Genomic DNA, 18,627 nt, shown 5'->3' on the forward strand with positions numbered 1-18,627 from the left:
CAGTCTGTGACGCTGGTTTTGCAACTTCTTGCGTGCGTTTATGTTCGCCGCGACCAACGCTTACCATGCACTGACCACAAAACATGGAGGAGCCGGGGCTTGAACCCGAGACCGTTCACACGCTAAGCGAACGATCTGCCAACTGAGCTACAGCTACACACACGACCAAGCCTGGCTATTCTCCATTCTTTGCGACTCTGATGTGCACGGACACGATGGTTGGTTGGTTTGTAGCGGCGAAGGTACCAGAATACAAAGGCGCGGACACGTTCATATACACAAGAGTTCCAAGTAGTTTCGATGCTCTGGTATTACGAATGCAAATTCCGTCTGTTTTGAACGTCTTAAATTGAAAGGGCGGTCACAAATTGGTCCATTTCACTCCTTATCGACAATCACACAGCACCTGAGGTAACAAGCACAACTCGAGCCCCATTGTGCTCTCCATTGTTCATGCCAACTCAGTGCCTCGCTCTTTGCTACTGTGTAAAACTCTTGTCGTCCAACTGCAAAACACTGGGACACAACAAGTTTCCGCGTCTCCATTGCACTGATCGTACTACGAAACGCTCCCCAAACTTGGCAATCACCCATGCAGATGACTTTTCCGACTTTACACGACGCTCACGCTAGTGACAGCCTTATTTACAGTTCGACGTCGCGCCAAAGCGAATGAGCACATTTCGCCTACGGCTTAGGCCGCTCTTCTAGTGTGGCTGCTCTGTGTCTGCAGGCAGCGAGGGGCTGCAAGCTTCCTGTGTTCGCACCTATATCACCTGTGCTTCCTTGTCAGAGACAGACTATCGCAAAACATACAACTCACTCCATGAATTGATTGCTACGGCATCTGTTATCAGCAGTCACAACCAGCAACACCAGTAGCAGCCGACTGACGCAAAGAATGGGAACGTGCAGTGGGATTTACGTGAAATCGGCGCAAGGCAGATCTTTCCGACGTAGGCTTGAGAATCTTATGGGAACATTTGTCCTGTTTCTAAATTAAGTGTAGGTGTGGGAGGAGGGTGCTTCCTGCGCACGAATAAAAGCACGCTCGCCAATTGTGGATGCTAATCGTTCGCTTGTATCTGCCTACACACCTCTGCCGGTTGGGAATTATTCCACTTGCATGGCAAGGTGCGCATGTAGGTGTGTTAAAAATTCTGGAGGCGCTGGGTATCGATCCCAGTACCTCTCGCACGCTAAACGAGCGCTCTACCTTCTGAGCTACGCCCACCGCCCCCGATAACTAGTGTGGCTACATACAGTCATATCAACGTCACAGACCCTTGCACTCCCATTATTCCGCAGACAAACACTACTCTCTATGTATCAGTGAGGGTGTCTTTCAGGTTTCGTGCATTCTGTATCGAATCGTAGTTGGCCACAACGAAAGTGGCACGCATAACGTCGAAAATAGAGTTCAGACACCGCTCTGAGTAAGACGAACGTGTTGTCCACCTCTAGACTTCAATGACGTTAATCCGTGATACCTAAGACAGATCTGCACTCGATGACACCACGATAAAAGCCGGTCCTCACACTTACATCTTGCTCTCCTTATGACAGTATACATCATATCAGTCTGTGACGCTGGTTTTGCAACTTCTTGCGTGCGTTTATGTTCGCCGCGACCAACACTTACCATGCACTGACCACAAAACATGGAGGAGCCAGGGCTTGAACCCGAGACCGTTCACACGCTAAGCGAACGATCTGCCAACTGAGCTACAGCTACACACACGACCAAGCCTGGCTATTCTCCATTCTTTGCGACTCTGATGTGCACGGACACGATGGTTGGTTGGTTTGTAGCGGCGAAGGTACCAGAATACAAAGGCGCGGACACGTTCATATACACAAGAGTTCCAAGTAGTTTCGATGCTCTGGTATTACGAATGCAAATTCCGTCTGTTTTGAACGTCTTAAATTGAAAGGGCGGTCACAAATTGGTCCATTTCACTCCTTGTCGACAATCACACAGCACCTGAGGTAACAAGCACATCTCGAGCCCCATTGTGCTCTCCATTGTTCATGCCAACTCAGTGCCTCGCTCTTTGCTACTGTGTAAAACTCTTGTCGTCCAACTGCAAAACACTGGGACACAACAAGTTTCCGCGTCTCCATTGCACTGATCGTACTACGAAACGCTCCCCAAACTTGGCAATCACCCATGCAGATGACTTTTCCGACTTTACACGACGCTCACGCTAGTGACAGCCTTATTTACAGTTCGACGTCGCGCCAAAGCGAATGAGCACATTTCGCCTACGGCTTAGGCCGCTCTTCTAGTGTGGCTGCTCTGTGTCTGCAGGCAGCGAGGGGCTGCAAGCTTCCTGTGTTCGCACCTATATCACCTGTGCTTCCTTGTCAGAGACAGACTATCGCAAAACATACAACTCACTCCATGAATTGATTGCTACGGCATCTGTTATCAGCAGTCACAACCAGCAACACCAGTAGCAGCCGACTGACGCAAAGAATGGGAACGTGCAGTGGGATTTACGTGAAATCGTCGCAAGGCAGATCTTTCCGACGTAGGCTTGAGAATCTTATGGGAACATTTGTACTGTTTCTAAATTAAGTGTAGGTGTGGGAGGAGGGTGCTTCCTGCGCACGAATAAAAGCACGCTCGCCAATTGTGGATGCTAATCGTTCGCTTGTATCTGCCTACACACCTCTGCCGGCTGGGAATTATTCCACTTGCATGGCAAGGTGCGCATGTAGGTGTGTTAAAAATTCTGGAGGCGCTGGGTATCGATCCCAGTACCTCTCGCACGGTAAGCGAGCGCTCTACCATCTGAGCTACGCCCAACCCCCCGATAACTAGTAGTGCTACATACAGTCATATCAACGTCACAGACCCTTGCACTCCCATTATTCCGCAGACAAACACTACTCTCTATGTATCAGTGAGGGTGTCTTTCAGGTTTCGTGCATTCTGTATCGAATCGTAGTTGGCCACAATGAAAGTGGCACGCATAACGTCGAAAATAGAGTTCAGACACCGCTCTGAGTAAGACGAACGTGTTGTCCACCTCTAGACTTCAATGACGTTAAGCCGTGATACCTAAGACAGATCTGCACGCGATGACACCACGATAACAGCCGGTCCTCACACTTACATCTTGCTCTCCTTATGACAGTATACATCATATCAGTCTGTGACGCTGGTTTTGCAACTTCTTGCGTGCGTTTATGTTCGCCGCGACCAACACTTACCATGCACTGACCACAAAACATGGAGGAGCCGGGGCTTGAACCCGAGACCGTTCACACGCTAAGCGAACGATCTGCCAACTGAGCTACAGCTACACACACGACCAAGCCTGGCTATTCTCCATTCTTTGCGACTCTGATGTGCACGGACACGATGGTTGGTTGGTTTGTAGCGGCGAAGGTACCAGAATACAAAGGCGCGGACACGTTCATATACACAAGAGTTCCAAGTAGTTTCGATGCTCTGGTATTACGAATGCAAATTCCGTCTGTTTTGAACGTCTTAAATTGAAAGGGCGGTCACAAATTGGTCCATTTCACTCCTTGTCGACAATCACACAGCACCTGAGGTAACAAGCACATCTCGAGCCCCATTGTGCTCTCCATTGTTTATGCCAACTCAGTGCCTCGCTCTTTGCTACTGTGTAAAACTCTTGTCGTCCAACTGCAAAACACTGGGACACAACAAGTTTCCGCGTCTCCATTGCACTGATCGTACTACGAAACGCTCCCCAAACTTGGCAATCACCCATGCAGATGACTTTTCCGACTTTACACGACGCTCACGCTAGTGACAGCCTTATTTACAGTTCGACGTCGCGCCAAAGCGAATGAGCACATTTCGCCTACGGCTTAGGCCGCTCTTCTAGTGTGGCTGCTCTGTGTCTGCAGGCAGCGAGGGGCTGCAAGCTTCCTGTGTTCGCACCTATATCACCTGTGCTTCCTTGTCAGAGACAGACTATCGCAAAACATACAACTCACTCCATGAATTGATTGCTACGGCATCTGTTATCAGCAGTCACAACCAGCAACACCAGTCGCAGCCGACTGACGCAAAGAATGGGAACGTGCAGTGGGATTTACGTGAAATCGGCGCAAGGCAGATCTTTCCGACGTAGGCTTGAGAATCTTATGGGAACATTTGTACTGTTTCTAAATTAAGTGTAGGTGTGGGAGGAGGGTGCTTCCTGCGCACGAATAAAAGCACGCTCGCCAATTGTGGATGCTAATCGTTCGCTTGTATCTGCCTACACACCTCTGCCGGTTGGGAATTATTCCACTTGCATGGCAAGGTGCGCATGTAGGTGTGTTAAAAATTCTGGAGGCGCTGGGTATCGATCCCAGTACCTCTCGCACGGTAAGCGAGCGCTCTACCATCTGAGCTACGCCCTCCCCCCCGATAACTAGTAGTGCTACATACAGTCATATCAACGTCACAGACCCTTGCACTCCCATTATTCCGCAGACAAACACTACTCTCTATGTATCAGTGAGGGTGTCTTTCAGGTTTCGTGCATTCTGTATCGAATCGTAGTTGGCCAAAATGAAAGTGGCACGCATAACGTCGAAAATAGAGTTCAGACACCGCTCTGAGTAAGACGAACGTGTTGTCCACCTCTAGACTTCAATGACGTTAATCCGTGATACCTAAGACAGATCTGCACTCGATGACACCACGATAACAGCCGGTCCTCACACTTACATCTTGCTCTCCTTATGACAGTATACATCATATCAGTCTGTGACGCTGGTTTTGCAACTTCTTGCGTGCGTTTATGTTCGCCGCGACCAACACTTACCATGCACTGACCACAAAACATGGAGGAGCCGGGGCTTGAACCCGAGACCGTTCACACGCTAAGCGAACGATCTGCCAACTGAGCTACAGCTACACACACGACCAAGCCTGGCTATTCTCCATTCTTTGCGACTCTGATGTGCACGGACACGATGGTTGGTTGGTTTGTAGCGGCGAAGGTACCAGAATACAAAGGCGCGGACACGTTCATATACACAAGAGTTCCAAGTAGTTTCGATGCTCTGGTATTACGAATGCAAATTCCGTCTGTTTTGAACGTCTTAAATTGAAAGGGCGGTCACAAATTGGTCCATTTCACTCCTTGTCGACAATCACACAGCACCTGAGGTAACAAGCACATCTCGAGCCCCATTGTGCTCTCCATTGTTCATGCCAACTCAGTGCCTCGCTCTTTGCTACTGTGTAAACTCTTGTCGTCCAACTGCAAAACACTGGGACACAACAAGTTTCCGCGTCTCCATTGCACTGATCGTACTACGAAACGCTCCCCAAACTTGGCAATCACCCATGCAGATGACTTTTCCGACTTTACACGACGCTCACGCTAGTGACAGCCTTATTTACAGTTCGACGTCGCGCCAAAGCGAATGAGCACATTTCGCCTACGGCTTAGGCCGCTCTTCTAGTGTGGCTGCTCTGTGTCTGCAGGCAGCGAGGGGCTGCAAGCTTCCTGTGTTCGCACCTATATCACCTGTGCTTCCTTGTCAGAGACAGACTATCGCAAAACATACAACTCACTCCATGAATTGATTGCTACGGCATCTGTTATCAGCAGTCACAACCAGCAACACCAGTAGCAGCCGACTGACGCAAAGAATGGGAACGTGCAGTGGGATTTACGTGAAATCGGCGCAAGGCAGATCTTTCCGACGTAGGCTTGAGAATCTTATGGGAACATTTGTACTGTTTCTAAATTAAGTGTAGGTGTGGGAGGAGGGTGCTTCCTGCGCACGAATAAAAGCACGCTCGCCAATTGTGGATGCTAATCGTTCGCTTGTATCTGCCTACACACCTCTGCCGGTTGGGAATTATTCCACTTGCATGGCAAGGTTCGCATGTAGGTGTGTTAAAAATTCTGGAGGCGCTGGGTATCGATCCCAGTACCTCTCGCACGCTAAGCGAGCGCTCTACCATCTGAGCTACGCCCAACCCCCCGATAACTAGTAGTGCTACATACAGTCATATCAACGTCACAGACCCTTGCACTCCCATTATTCCGCAGACAAACACTACTCTCTATGTATCAGTGAGGGTGTCTTTCAGGTTTCGTGCATTCTGTATCGAATCGTAGTTGGCCACAATGAAAGTGGCACGCATAACGTCGAAAATAGAGTTCAGACACCGCTCTGAGTAAGACGAACGTGTTGTCCACCTCTAGACTTCAATGACGTTAATCCGTGATACCTAAGACAGATCTGCACTCGATGACACCACGATAACAGCCGGTCCTCACACTTACATCTTGCTCTCCTTATGACAGTATACATCATATCAGTCTGTGACGCTGGTTTTGCAACTTCTTGCGTGCGTTTATGTTCGCCGCGACCAACACTTACCATGCACTGACCACAAAACATGGAGGAGCCGGGGCTTGAACCCGAGACCGTTCACACGCTAAGCGAACGATCTGCCAACTGAGCTACAGCTACACACACGACCAAGCCTGGCTATTCTCCATTCTTTGCGACTCTGATGTGCACGGACACGATGGTTGGTTGGTTTGTAGCGGCGAAGGTACCAGAATACAAAGGCGCGGACACGTTCATATACACAAGAGTTCCAAGTAGTTTCGATGCTCTGGTATTACGAATGCAAATTCCGTCTGTTTTGAACGTCTTAAATTGAAAGGGCGGTCACAAATTGGTCCATTTCACTCCTTGTCGACAATCACACAGCACCTGAGGTAACAAGCACATCTCGAGCCCCATTGTGCTCTCCATTGTTCATGCCAACTCAGTGCCTCGCTCTTTGCTACTGTGTAAAACTCTTGTCGTCCAACTGCAAAACACTGGGACACAACAAGTTTCCGCGTCTCCATTGCACTGATCGTACTACGAAACGCTCCCCAAACTTGGCAATCACCCATGCAGATGACTTTTCCGACTTTACACGACGCTCACGCTAGTGACAGCCTTATTTACAGTTCGACGTCGCGCCAAAGCGAATGAGCACATTTCGCCTACGGCTTAGGCCGCTCTTCTAGTGTGGCTGCTCTGTGTCTGCAGGCAGCGAGGGGCTGCAAGCTTCCTGTGTTCGCACCTATATCACCTGTGCTTCCTTGTCAGAGACAGACTATCGCAAAACATACAACCCACTCCATGAATTGATTGCTACGGCATCTGTTATCAGCAGTCACAACCAGCAACACCAGTAGCAGCCGACTGACGCAAAGAATGGGAACGTGCAGTGGGATTTACGTGAAATCGGCGCAAGGCAGATCTTTCCGACGTAGGCTTGAGAATCTTATGGGAACATTTGTACTGTTTCTAAATTAAGTGTAGGTGTGGGAGGAGGGTGCTTCCTGCGCACGAATAAAAGCACGCTCGCCAATTGTGGATGCTAATCGTTCGCTTGTATCTGCCTACACACCTCTGCCGGTTGGGAATTATTCCACTTGCATGGCAAGGTGCGCATGTAGGTGTGTTAAAAATTCTGGAGGAGCTGGGTATCGATCCCAGTACCTCTCGCACGCTAAGCGAGCGCTCTACCATCTGAGCTACGCCCAACCCCCCGATAACTAGTAGTGCTACATACAGTCATATCAACGTCACAGACCCTTGCACTCCCATTATTCCGCAGACAAACACTACTCTCTATGTATCAGTGAGGGTGTCTTTCAGGTTTCGTGCATTCTGTATCGAATCGTAGTTGGCCACAATGAAAGTGGCACGCATAACGTCGAAAATAGAGTTCAGACACCGCTCTGAGTAAGACGAACGTGTTGTCCACCTCTAGACTTCAATGACGTTAAGCCGTGATACCTAAGACAGATCTGCACTCGATGACACCACGATAACAGCCGGTCCTCACACTTACATCTTGCTCTCCTTATGACAGTATACATCATATCAGTCTGTGACGCTGGTTTTGCAACTTCTTGCGTGCGTTTATGTTCGCCGCGACCAACACTTACCATGCACTGACCACAAAACATGGAGGAGCCGGGGCTTGAACCCGAGACCGTTCACACGCTAAGCGAACGATCTGCCAACTGAGCTACAGCTACACACGCGACCAAGCCTGGCTATTCTCCATTCTTTGCGACTCTGATTTGCACGGACACGATGGTTGGTTGGTTTGTAGCGGCGAAGGTACCAGAATACAAAGCCGCGGACACGTTCATATACACAAGAGTTCCAAGTAGTTTCGATGCTCTGGTATTACGAATGCAAATTCCGTCTGTTTTGAACGTCTTAAATTGAAAGGGCGGTCACAAATTGGTCCATTTCACTCCTTGTCGACAATCACACAGCACCTGAGGTAACAAGCACATCTCGAGCCCCATTGTGCTCTCCATTGTTTATGCCAACTCAGTGCCTCGCTCTTTGCTACTGTGTAAAACTCTTGTCGTCCAACTGCAAAACACTGGGACACAACAAGTTTCCGCGTCTCCATTGCACTGATCGTACTACGAAACGCTCCCCAAACTTGGCAATCACCCATGCAGATGACTTTTCCGACCTTACACGACGCTCACGCAACGCTCACGCTAGTGACAGCCTTATTTACAGTTCGACGTCGCGCCAAAGCGAATGAGCACATTTCGCCTACGGCTTAGGCCGCTCTTCTAGTGTGGCTGCTCTGTGTCTGCAGGCAGCGAGGGGCTGCAAGCTTCCTGTGTTCGCACCTATATCACCTGTGCTTCCTTGTCAGAGACAGACTATCGCAAAACATACAACTCACTCCATGAATTGATTGCTACGGCATCTGTTATCAGCAGTCACAACCAGCAACACCAGTAGCAGCCGACTGACGCAAAGAATGGGAACGTGCAGTGGGATTTACGTGAAATCGGCGCAAGGCAGATCTTTCCGACGTAGGCTTGAGAATCTTATGGGAACATTTGTACTGTTTCTAAATTAAGTGTAGGTGTGGGAGGAGGGTGCTTCCTGCGCACGAATAAAAGCACGCTCGCCAATTGTGGATGCTAATCGTTCGCTTGTATCTGCCTACACACCTCTGCCGGTTGGGAATTATTCCACTTGCATGGCAAGGTGCGCATGTAGGTGTGTTAAAATTTCTGGAGGCGCTGGGTATCGATCCCAGTACCTCTCGCACGCTAAGCGAGCGCTCTACCATCTGAGCTACGCCCACCCACCCGATAACTAGTAGTGCTACATACAGTCATATCAACGTCACAGACCCTTGCACTCCCATTATTCCGCAGACAAACACTACTCTCTATGTATCAGTGAGGGTGTCTTTCAGGTTTCGTGCATTCTGTATCGAATCGTAGTTGGCCACAATGAAAGTGGCACGCATAACGTCGAAAATAGAGTTCAGACACCGCTCTGAGTAAGACGAACGTGTTGTCCACCTCTAGACTTCAATGACGTTAAGCCGTGATACCTAAGACAGATCTGCCATCGATGACACCACGATAACAGCCGGTCCTCACACTTACATCTTGCTCTCCTTATGACAGTATACATCATATCAGTCTGTGACGCTGGTTTTGCAACTTCTTGCGTGCGTTTATGTTCGCCGCGACCAACACTTACCATCCACTGACCACAAAACATGGAGGAGCCGGGGCTTGAACCCGAGACCGTTCACACGCTAAGCGAACGATCTGCCAACTGAGCTACAGCTACACACACGACAAAGCCTGGCTATTCTCCATTCTTTGCGACTCTGATGTGCACGGACACGATGGTTGGTTGGTTTGTAGCGGCGAAGGTACCAGAATACAAAGGCGCGGACACGTTCATATACACAAGAGGTCCACGTAGTTTCGATGCTCTGGTATTACGAATGCAAATTCCGTCTGTTTTGAACGTCTTAAATTGAAAGGGCGGTCACAAATTGGTCCATTTCACTCCTTGTCGACAATCACACAGCACCTGAGGTAACAAGCACATCTCGAGCCCCATTGTGCTCTCCATTGTTTATGCCAACTCAGTGCCTCGCTCTTTGCTACTGTGTAAAACTCTTGTCGTCCAACTGCAAAACACTGGGACACAACAAGTTTCCGCGTCTCCATTGCACTGATCGTACTACGAAACGCTCCCCAAACTTGGCAATCACCCATGCAGATGACTTTTCCGACTTTACACGACGCTCACGCTAGTGACAGCCTTATTTACAGTTCGACGTCGCGCCAAAGCGAATGAGCACATTTCGCCTACGGCTTAGGCCGCTCTTCTAGTGTGGCTGCTCTGTGTCTGCAGGCAGCGAGGGGCTGCAAGCTTCCTGTGTTCGCACCTATATCACCTGTGCTTCCTTGTCAGAGACAGACTATCGCAAAACATACAACCCACTCCATGAATTGATTGCTACGGCATCTGTTATCAGCAGTCACAACCAGCAACACCAGTAGCAGCCGACTGACGCAAAGAATGGGAACGTGCAGTGGGATTTACGTGAAATCGGCGCAAGGCAGATCTTTCCGACGTAGGCTTGAGAATCTTATGGGAACATTTGTACTGTTTCTAAATTAAGTGTAGGTGTGGGAGGAGGGTGCTTCCTGCGCACGAATAAAAGCACGCTCGCCAATTGTGGATGCTAATCGTTCGCTTGTATCTGCCTACACACCTCTGCCGGTTGGGAATTATTCCACTTGCATGGCAAGGTGCGCATGTAGGTGTGTTAAAAATTCTGGAGGCGCTGGGTATCGATCCCAGTACCTCTCGCACGCTAACCGAGCGCTCTAACATCTGAGCTACGCCCAACCCCCCGATAACTAGTAGTGCTACATACAGTCATATCAACGTCACAGACCCTTGCACTCCCATTATTCCGCAGACAAACACTACTCTCTATGTATCAGTGAGGGTGTCTTTCAGGTTTCGTGCATTCTGTATCGAATCGTAGTTGGCCACAATGAAAGTGGCACGCATAACGTCGAAAATAGAGTTCAGACACCGCTCTGAGTAAGACGAACGTGTTGTCCACCTCTAGACTTCAATGACGTTAAGCCGTGATACCTAAGACAGATCTGCCATCGATGACACCACGATAACAGCCGGTCCTCACACTTACATCTTGCTCTCCTTATGACAGTATACATCATATCAGTCTGTGACGCTGGTTTTGCAACTTCTTGCGTGCGTTTATGTTCGCCGCGACCAACACTTACCATGCACTGACCACAAAACATGGAGGAGCCGGGGCTTGAACCCGAGACCGTTCACACGCTAAGCGAACGATCTGCCAACTGAGCTACAGCTACACACACGACCAAGCCTGGCTATTCTCCATTCTTTGCGACTCTGATGTGCACGGACACGATGGTTGGTTGGTTTGTAGCGGCGAAGGTACCAGAATACAAAGGCGCGGACACGTTCATATACACAAGAGGTCCACGTAGTTTCGATGCTCTGGTATTACGAATGCAAATTCCGTCTGTTTTGAACGTCTTAAATTGAAAGGGCGGTCACAAATTGGTCCATTTCACTCCTTGTCGACAATCACACAGCACCTGAGGTAACAAGCACATCTCGAGCCCCATTGTGCTCTCCATTGTTTATGCCAACTCAGTGCCTCGCTCTTTGCTACTGTGTAAAACTCTTGTCGTCCAACTGCAAAACACTGGGACACAACAAGTTTCCGCGTCTCCATTGCACTGATCGTACTACGAAACGCTCCCCAAACTTGGCAATCACCCATGCAGATGACTTTTCCGACCTTACACGACGCTCACGCAACGCTCACGCTAGTGACAGCCTTATTTACAGTTCGACGTCGCGCCAAAGCGAATGAGCACATTTCGCCTACGGCTTAGGCCGCTCTTCTAGTGTGGCTGCTCTGTGTCTGCAGGCAGCGAGGGGCTGCAAGCTTCCTGTGTTCGCACCTATATCACCTGTGCTTCCTTGTCAGAGACAGACTATCGCAAAACATACAACTCACTCCATGAATTGATTGCTACGGCATCTGTTATCAGCAGTCACAACCAGCAACACCAGTAGCAGCCGACTGACGCAAAGAATGGGAACGTGCAGTGGGATTTACGTGAAATCGGCGCAAGGCAGATCTTTCCGACGTAGGCTTGAGAATCTTATGGGAACATTTGTACTGTTTCTAAATTAAGTGTAGGTGTGGGAGGAGGGTGCTTCCTGCGCACGAATAAAAGCACGCTCGCCAATTGTGGATGCTAATCGTTCGCTTGTATCTGCCTACACACCTCTGCCGGTTGGGAATTATTCCACTTGCATGGCAAGGTGCGCATGTAGGTGTGTTAAAATTTCTGGAGGCGCTGGGTATCGATCCCAGTACCTCTCGCACGCTAAGCGAGCGCTCTACCATCTGAGCTACGCCCACCCACCCGATAACTAGTAGTGCTACATACAGTCATATCAACGTCACAGACCCTTGCACTCCCATTATTCCGCAGACAAACACTACTCTCTATGTATCAGTGAGGGTGTCTTTCAGGTTTCGTGCATTCTGTATCGAATCGTAGTTGGCCACAATGAAAGTGGCACGCATAACGTCGAAAATAGAGTTCAGACACCGCTCTGAGTAAGACGAACGTGTTGTCCACCTCTAGACTTCAATGACGTTAAGCCGTGATACCTAAGACAGATCTGCCATCGATGACACCACGATAACAGCCGGTCCTCACACTTACATCTTGCTCTCCTTATGACAGTATACATCATATCAGTCTGTGACGCTGGTTTTGCAACTTCTTGCGTGCGTTTATGTTCGCCGCGACCAACACTTACCATGCACTGACCACAAAACATGGAGGAGCCGGGGCTTGAACCCGAGACCGTTCACACGCTAAGCGAACGATCTGCCAACTGAGCTACAGCTACACACACGACCAAGCCTGGCTATTCTCCATTCTTTGCGACTCTGATGTGCACGGACACGATGGTTGGTTGGTTTGTAGCGGCGAAGGTACCAGAATACAAAGGCGCGGACACGTTCATATACACAAGAGGTCCACGTAGTTTCGATGCTCTGGTATTACGAATGCAAATTCCGTCTGTTTTGAACGTCTTAAATTGAAAGGGCGGTCACAAATTGGTCCATTTCACTCCTTGTCGACAATCACACAGCACCTGAGGTAACAAGCACATCTCGAGCCCCATTGTGCTCTCCATTGTTTATGCCAACTCAGTGCCTCGCTCTTTGCTACTGTGTAAAACTCTTGTCGTCCAACTGCAAAACACTGGGACACAACAAGTTTCCGCGTCTCCATTGCACTGATCGTACTACGAAACGCTCCCCAAACTTGGCAATCACCCATGCAGATGACTTTTCCGACTTTACACGACGCTCGCGCTAGTGACAGCCTTATTTACAGTTCGACGTCGCGCCAAAGCGAATGAGCACATTTCGCCTACGGCTTAGGCCGCTCTTCTAGTGTGGCTGCTCTGTGTCTGCAGGCAGCGAGGGGCTGCAAGCTTCCTGTGTTCGCACCTATATCACCTGTGCTTCCTTGTCAGAGACAGACTATCGCAAAACATACAACCCACTCCATGAATTGATTGCTACGGCATCTGTTATCAGCAGTCACAACCAGCAACACCAGTAGCAGCCGACTGACGCAAAGAATGGGAACGTGCAGTGGGATTTACGTGAAATCGGCGCAAGGCAGATCTTTCCGACGTAGGCTTGAGAATCTTATGGGAACATTTGTACTGTTTCTAAATTAAGTGTAGGTGTGGGAGGAGGGTGCTTCCTGCGCACGAATAAAAGCACGCTCGCCAATTGTGGATGCTAATCGTTCGCTTGTATCTGCCTACACACCTCTGCCGGTTGGGAATTATTCCACTTGCATGGCAAGGTGCGCATGTAGGTGTGTTAAAAATTCTGGAGGCGCTGGGTATCGATCCCAGTACCTCTCGCACGCTAAGCGAGCGCTCTACCATCTGAGCTACGCCCAACCCCCCGATAACTAGTAGTGCTACATACAGTCATATCAACGTCACAGACCCTTGCACTCCCATTATTCCGCAGACAAACACTACTCTCTATGTATCAGTGAGGGTGTCTTTCAGGTTTCGTGCATTCTGTATCGAATCGTAGTTGGCCACAATGAAAGTGGCACGCATAACGTCGAAAATAGAGTTCAGACACCGCTCTGAGTAAGACGAACGTGTTGTCCACCTCTAGACTTCAATGACGTTAAGCCGTGATACCTAAGACAGATCTGCCATCGATGACACCACGATAACCGCCGGTCCTCACACTTACATCTTGCTCTCCTTATGACAGTATACATCATATCAGTCTGTGACGCTGGTTTTGCAACTTCTTGCGTGCGTTTATGTTCGCCGCGACCAACACTTACCATGCACTGACCACAAAACATGGAGGAGCCGGGGCTTGAACCCGAGACCGTTCACACGCTAAGCGAACGATCTGCCAACTGAGCTACAGCTACACACACGACCAAGCCTGGCTATTCTCCATTCTTTGCGACTCTGATGTGCACGGACACGATGGTTGGTTGGTTTGTAGCGGCGAAGGTACCAGAATACAAAGGCGCGGACACGTTCATATACACAAGAGGTCCAAGTAGTTTCGATGCTCTGGTATTACGAATGCAAATTCCGTCTGTTTTGAACGTCTTAAATTGAAATGGCGGTCACAAATTGGTCCATTTCACTCCTTGTCGACAATCACACAGCACCTGAGGTAACAAGCACATCTCGAGCCCCATTGTGCTCTCCATTGTTTATGCCAACTCAGTGCCTCGCTCTTTGCTACTGTGTAAAACTCTTGTCGTCCAACTGCAAAACACTGGGACACAACAAGTTTCCGCGTCTCCATTGCACTGATCGTACTACGAAACGCTCCCCAAACTTGGCAATCACCCATGCAGATGACTTTTCCGACTTTACACGACGCTCACGCTAGTGACAGCCTTATTTACAGTTCGACGTCGCGCCAAAGCGAATGAGCACATTTCGCCTACGGCTTAGGCCGCTCTTCTAGTGTGGCTGCTCTGTGTCTGCAGGCAGCGAGGGGCTGCAAGCTTCCTGTGTTCGCACCTATATCACCTGTGCTTCCTTGTCAGAGACAGACTATCGCAAAACATACAACTCACTCCATGAATTGATTGCTACGGCATCTGTTATCAGCAGTCACAACCAGCAACACCAGTAGCAGCCGACTGACGCAAAGAATGGGAACGTGCAGTGGGATTTACGTGAAATCGGCGCAAGGCAGATCTTTCCGACGTAGGCTTGAGAATCTTATGGGAACATTTGTACTGTTTCTAAATTAAGTGTAGGTGTGGGAGGAGGGTGCTTCCTGCGCACGAATAAAAGCACGCTCGCCAATTGTGGATGCTAATCGTTCGCTTGTATCTGCCTACACACCTCTGCCGGTTGGGAATTATTCCACTTGCATGGCAAGGTGCGCATGTAGGTGTGTTAAAATTTCTGGAGGCGCTGGGTATCGATCCCAGTACCTCTCGCACGCTAAGCGAGCGCTCTACCATCTGAGCTACGCCCACCCCCCCCATAACTAGTAGTGCTACATACAGTCATATCAACGTCACAGACCCTTGCACTCCCATTATTCCGCAGACAAACACTACTCTCTATGTATCAGTGAGGGTGTCTTTCAGGTTTCGTGCATTCTGTATCGAATCGTAGTTGGCCACAATGAAAGTGGCACGCATAACGTCGAAAATAGAGTTCAGACACCGCTCTGAGTAAGACGAACGTGTTGTCCACCTCTAGACTTCAATGACGTTAAGCCGTGATACCTAAGACAGATCTGCACTCGATGACACCACGATAACAGCCGGTCCTCACACTTACATCTTGCTCTCCTTATGACAGTATACATCATATCAGTCTGTGACGCTGGTTTTGCAACTTCTTGCGTGCGTTTATGTTCGCCGCGACCAACACTTACCATGCACTGACCACAAAACATGGAGGAGCCGGGGCTTGAACCCGAGACCGTTCACACGCTAAGCGAACGATCTGCCAACTGAGCTACAGCTACACACACGACCAAGCCTGGCTATTCTCCATTCTTTGCGACTCTGATGTGCACGGACACGATGGTTGGTTGGTTTGTAGCGGCGAAGGTACCAGAATACAAAGGCGCGGACACTTTCATATACACAAGAGGTCCAAGTAGTTTCGATGCTCTGGTATTACGAATGCAAATTCCGTCTGTTTTGAACGTCTTAAATTGAAAGGGCGGTCACAAATTGGTCCATTTTACTCCTTGTCGACAATCACACAGCACCTGAGGTAACAAGCACATCTCGAGCCCCATTGTGCTCTCCATTGTTCATGCCAACTCAGTGCCTCGCTCTTTGCTACTGTGTAAAACACTTGTCGTCCAACTGCAAAACACTGGGACACAACAAGTTTCCGCGTCTCCATTGCACTGATCGTACTACGAAACGCTCCCCAAACTTGGCAATCACCCATGCAGATGAATTTTCCGACTTTACACGACGCTCACGCTAGTGACAGCCTTATTTACAGTTCGACGTCGCGCCAAAGCGAATGAGCACATTTCGCCTACGGCTTAGGCCGCTCTTCTAGTGTGGCTGCTCTGTGTCTGCAGGCAGCGAGGGGCTGCAAGCTTCCTGTGTTCGCACCTATATCACCTGTGCTTCCTTGTCAGAGACAGACTATCGCAAAACATACAACTCACTCCATGAATTGATTGCTACGGCATCTGTTATCAGCAGTCACAACCAGCAACACCAGTAGCAGCCGACTGACGCAAAGAATGGGAACGTGCAGTGGGATTTACGTGAAATCGGCGCAAGGCAGATCTTTCCGACGTAGGCTTGAGAATCTTATGGGAACATTTGTACTGTTTCTAAATTAAGTGTAGGTGTGGGAGGAGGGTGCTTCCTGCGCACGAATAAAAGCACGCTCGCCAATTGTGGATGCTAATCGTTCGCTTGTATCTGCCTACACACCTCTGCCGGTTGGGAATTATTCCACTTGCATGGCAAGGTGCGCATGTAGGTGTGTTAAAAATTCTGGAGGCGCTGGGTATCGATCCCAGTACCTCTCGCACGCTAAGCGAGCGCTCTACCATCTGAGCTACGCCCAACCCCCCGATAACTAGTAGTGCTACATACAGTCATATCAACGTCACAGACCCTTGCACTCCCATTATTCCGCAGACAAACACTACTCTCTATGTATCAGTGAGGGTGTCTTTCAGGTTTCGTGCATTCTGTATCGAATCGTAGTTGGCCACAATGAAAGTGGCACGCATAACGTCGAAAATAGAGTTCAGACACCGCTCTGAGTAAGACGAACGTGTTGTCCACCTCTAGACTTCAATGACGTTAAGCCGTGATACCTAAGACAGATCTGCCATCGATGACACCACGATAACAGCCGGTCCTCACACTTACATCTTGCTCTCCTTATGACAGTATACATCATATCAGTCTGTGACGCTGGTTTTGCAACTTCTTGCGTGCGTTTATGTTCGCCGCGACCAACACTTACCATGCACTGACCACAAAACATGGAGGAGCCGGGGCTTGAAGCCGAGACCGTTCACACGCTAAGCGAACGATCTGCCAACTGAGCTACAGCTACACACACGACCAAGCCTGGCTATTCTCCATTCTTTGCGACTCTGATTTGCACGGACACGATGGTTGGTTGGTTTGTAGCGGCGAAGGTACCAGAATACAAAGGCGCGGACACGTTCATATACACAAGAGTTCCAAGTAGTTTCGATGCTCTGGTATTACGAATGCAAATTCCGTCTGTTTTGAACGTCTTAAATTGAAAGGGCGGTCACAAATTGGTCCATTTCACTCCTTGTCGACAATCACACAGAACCTGAGGTAACAAGCACATCTCGAGCCCCATTGTGCTCTCCATTGTTCATGCCAACTCAGTGCCTCGCTCTTTGCTACTGTGTAAAACTCTTGTCGTCCAACTGCAAAACACTGGGACACAACAAGTTTCCGCGTCTCCATTGCACTGATCGTACTACGAAACGCTCCCCAAACTTGGCAATCACCCATGCAGATGACTTTTCCGACTTTACACGACGCTCACGCTAGTGACAGCCTTATTTACAGTTCGACGTCGCGCCAAAGCGAATGAGCACATTTCGCCTACGGCTTTGGCCGCTCTTCTAGTGTGGCTGCTCTGTGTCTGCAGGCAGCGAGGGGCTGCAAGCTTCCTGTGTTCGCACCTATATCACCTGTGCTTCCTTGTCAGAGACAGACTATCGCAAAACATACAACTCACTCCATGAATTGATTGCTACGGCATCTGTTATCAGCAGTCACAACCAGCAACACCAGTAGCAGCCGACTGACGCAAAGAATGGGAACGTGCAGTGGGATTTACGTGAAATCGGCTCAAGGCAGATCTTTCCGACGTAGGCTTGAGAATCTTATGGGAACATTTGTACTGTTTCTAAATTAAGTGTAGGTGTGGGAGGAGGGTGCTTCCTGCGCACGAATAAAAGCACGCTCGCCAATTGTGGATGCTAATCGTTCGCTTGTATCTGCCTACACACCTCTGCCGGTTGGGAATTATTCCACTTGCATGGCAAGGTGCGCATGTAGGTGTGTTAAAAATTCTGGAGGCGCTGGGTATCGATCCCAGTACCTCTCGCACGCTAAGCGAGCGCTCTACCATCTGAGCTACGCCCAACCCCCCGATAACTAGTAGTGCTAC

General features: G+C 49.4%; 9 non-coding genes across 9 annotated transcripts; all 9 read right to left on the reverse strand.

The window, feature by feature from the left end:
- Positions 1-2,739: 2,739 nt before the first annotated feature.
- Positions 2,740-2,816, reverse strand: Trnag-acc (transfer RNA glycine (anticodon ACC)). Its single transcript has one exon. It is a non-coding gene; the product is annotated as a tRNA-Gly (tRNA).
- A 1,500-nt stretch (positions 2,817-4,316) lies between these two features.
- Positions 4,317-4,390, reverse strand: Trnag-acc (transfer RNA glycine (anticodon ACC)). The gene has a single exon. It is a non-coding gene; the product is annotated as a tRNA-Gly (tRNA).
- A 1,502-nt stretch (positions 4,391-5,892) lies between these two features.
- Trnaa-agc (transfer RNA alanine (anticodon AGC)) lies at positions 5,893-5,969 on the reverse strand. The gene has a single exon. It is a non-coding gene; the product is annotated as a tRNA-Ala (tRNA).
- A 3,088-nt stretch (positions 5,970-9,057) lies between these two features.
- On the reverse strand, positions 9,058-9,131 carry Trnaa-agc (transfer RNA alanine (anticodon AGC)). The gene has a single exon. It is a non-coding gene; the product is annotated as a tRNA-Ala (tRNA).
- A 3,091-nt stretch (positions 9,132-12,222) lies between these two features.
- Trnaa-agc (transfer RNA alanine (anticodon AGC)) lies at positions 12,223-12,296 on the reverse strand. Its single transcript has one exon. It is a non-coding gene; the product is annotated as a tRNA-Ala (tRNA).
- A 1,503-nt stretch (positions 12,297-13,799) lies between these two features.
- Trnaa-agc (transfer RNA alanine (anticodon AGC)) lies at positions 13,800-13,876 on the reverse strand. The gene has a single exon. It is a non-coding gene; the product is annotated as a tRNA-Ala (tRNA).
- A 1,500-nt stretch (positions 13,877-15,376) lies between these two features.
- Trnaa-agc (transfer RNA alanine (anticodon AGC)) lies at positions 15,377-15,450 on the reverse strand. Its single transcript has one exon. It is a non-coding gene; the product is annotated as a tRNA-Ala (tRNA).
- Positions 15,451-16,953: 1,503 nt separating this feature from the next.
- Positions 16,954-17,030, reverse strand: Trnaa-agc (transfer RNA alanine (anticodon AGC)). The gene has a single exon. It is a non-coding gene; the product is annotated as a tRNA-Ala (tRNA).
- Positions 17,031-18,530: 1,500 nt separating this feature from the next.
- Positions 18,531-18,607, reverse strand: Trnaa-agc (transfer RNA alanine (anticodon AGC)). Its single transcript has one exon. It is a non-coding gene; the product is annotated as a tRNA-Ala (tRNA).
- Between the last annotated feature and the right edge of the window lie 20 nt (positions 18,608-18,627).

Source organism: Schistocerca gregaria, unplaced genomic scaffold, assembly GCF_023897955.1.
Source record: "Schistocerca gregaria isolate iqSchGreg1 unplaced genomic scaffold, iqSchGreg1.2 ptg000180l, whole genome shotgun sequence".
In the NCBI taxonomy this organism is placed as follows: domain Eukaryota; kingdom Metazoa; phylum Arthropoda; class Insecta; order Orthoptera; family Acrididae; genus Schistocerca; species Schistocerca gregaria.